At 40.7% G+C, this 1,976-nt stretch overlaps 2 non-coding genes across 2 annotated transcripts; one reads left to right on the top strand and one right to left on the bottom strand.

Moving 5' to 3' along the window:
• Positions 1 to 819: 819 nt before the first annotated feature.
• On the bottom strand, positions 820 to 891 carry trnae-uuc. The gene has a single exon. It is a non-coding gene; the product is annotated as a tRNA-Glu (tRNA).
• Positions 892 to 1,553: 662 nt separating this feature from the next.
• trnal-aag lies at positions 1,554 to 1,635 on the top strand. The gene has a single exon. It is a non-coding gene; the product is annotated as a tRNA-Leu (tRNA).
• The last annotated feature ends 341 nt before the right edge of the window (positions 1,636 to 1,976 follow it).

The raw sequence follows: 1,976 nt of genomic DNA, 5'->3' as shown, positions 1-1,976 counted from the left end.
TTCAGTAGACTCCTTCAAGATTCTTCAAGGTAAGCAGGAAGCTCACATAAATGATAGTGGCAAGGTCTACCAAATGTTGAACTTTACAACCCGAAAGCTGTTGGAACCTTTTGTTGCCACCGTCTCTCAAAAAATGAATCACAGCTTTTCCAACCCCAGAGCATAGCGGCGCAGCGGAAGCGTGCTGGGCTAAGATTCCTCACAGTGGTGCTGGAGGCCAGGGTGATGCCATCCAGAGTAACTCTCTCTTTGGATAATGCGTCACGGAGGTGCTTGGGCCCCAGAACAATAACTTTAGTTTTATCTGAGTTTAACATTAGAAAATTACTGGTCATCCAGGTTGTTTGTCTCTACAACTCTCAATAAGTAATTTACACTGCTGAAAAGCATGTCACATTAATCAAGTACCTTCACTGCTGGAAGCATAATAAATAAAATGTAAAATATTTCTATAAAATGGAATAGTTTAATTTTTTAGAGATATTTTATTTTTCCATTTTAATTTCTATGCTTCTATAACATGAACTAACTAAGTCTTATATAAGTCTTATTCACCTACAGTAGCACTGCTGCTGTTGTTTTACAGCAGACTACCGCAAATTCAGTAAATCACTGTAAATTAAATGTTATTACCCATAATGCAATGTATATTACAGTAATGAACCGGAAAATAAAGTTATGGCATTTTACGGTAAGTAACTGTAGAAATTACAACAAAGTCTAAACGTGTGGTTTATGTACTTAACTACAGCACTGATTTAGGACCAATGTCAGAGATCATACAGATCTTTCTGCAGACCTTCACCGGCTAGATACCAATTCCCATACCGGGCGTTGAACCCGGTCCACCTGGGTGAAAACCAGGAATCCTAACCGCTAGACCATATGGGACAGTGTGTCAAAGGAAGTCCCCCGGCAGTCTTAAACTATCACAGTGTGACTAAGAGAGACAGGGTAAAGAGAGGAGCCTGGTCGGGCTAGAATTCTCCTCTACTGGATCGAGCTGTATTGCACCGCCTTCCTCTAGTTTTATTATATTATATGGTAATTAATCTGACGACTATGAAGTGAAGCAGAGAAGAAAAGGGGTGCCATGTCTGCGGTAAATGAACAACTCTGCTCAAATTTCTAATCTAAAAACATGACCTTTCCCATTTTGACAAACTGTTTTGTCCCTTGAGGTATTTCATTGAAGTCTTTGGTCTTGGACAGTTACCTTGCAATCTAAAACTGTATATCCTATTGTCTCTGGAACAATAGTTGGCAGTTGGAGGGGTAATAGCTCTTTACATTGAATATGCAAAAGAAGTTCACAAATTCAGCCCAGGTAAATGCTCAGCCCATATTCACACAGACCTAAAACTACTCACTTAATGCTGGTTACAATATTCTAAAATCAACAATGCCAGAGAAAAATGACAAAGTGTGATAACTTTTTTTAGTATGTAAGTATTGGCTTAGCCCTTGCAAATGTTTTGTTCCAATAACATTAACAAGCATACCGTTAGTTACGTTCCTTGTGTTTGTCACGCTTTGGGGAAGGGACATTTGCAGGTAGTATGGCCGAGTGGTCTAAGGCGCTGGATTAAGGCTCCACTCGCTCTGGAGGCGTGGGTTCAAATCCCACCACTGCCATTTGCTGAAATATTACGTACATTGGCACACTCCTTGATGAGGATTGGCTAAACCCTACTTTCCAGCACCTTTTACCAAGTAGAGTTTACCAAGGAGGCTGAGCAGTGTGATACTCCTGTAATGGGCAGATGCCATTTTTCTTGAAGAGGGGAGCAACCACCCTGGTCTGACACTCCTTAGGCACTGCCACAGACCTCCACGCAATGTTAAAGAGGTGTGTCAACCAAGACAACCTCTCCTTACAATATTTCTCAACGAATTGTATCAATCCCTGGGGCTTTGCCACTGTCGAGTTCTTTAAACAGTAAAACTAAGTTACAATAAGGGTATTTTTACTACTG

The sequence above is a fragment of the Etheostoma cragini genome, unplaced genomic scaffold (genome assembly GCF_013103735.1).
Source record: "Etheostoma cragini isolate CJK2018 unplaced genomic scaffold, CSU_Ecrag_1.0 ScbMSFa_1360, whole genome shotgun sequence".
NCBI classification, from domain to species: domain Eukaryota; kingdom Metazoa; phylum Chordata; class Actinopteri; order Perciformes; family Percidae; genus Etheostoma; species Etheostoma cragini.
The sequence above is the reverse complement of the archived record's forward strand: the minus strand, read 5'-3'. Positions and strand labels throughout refer to the sequence as shown.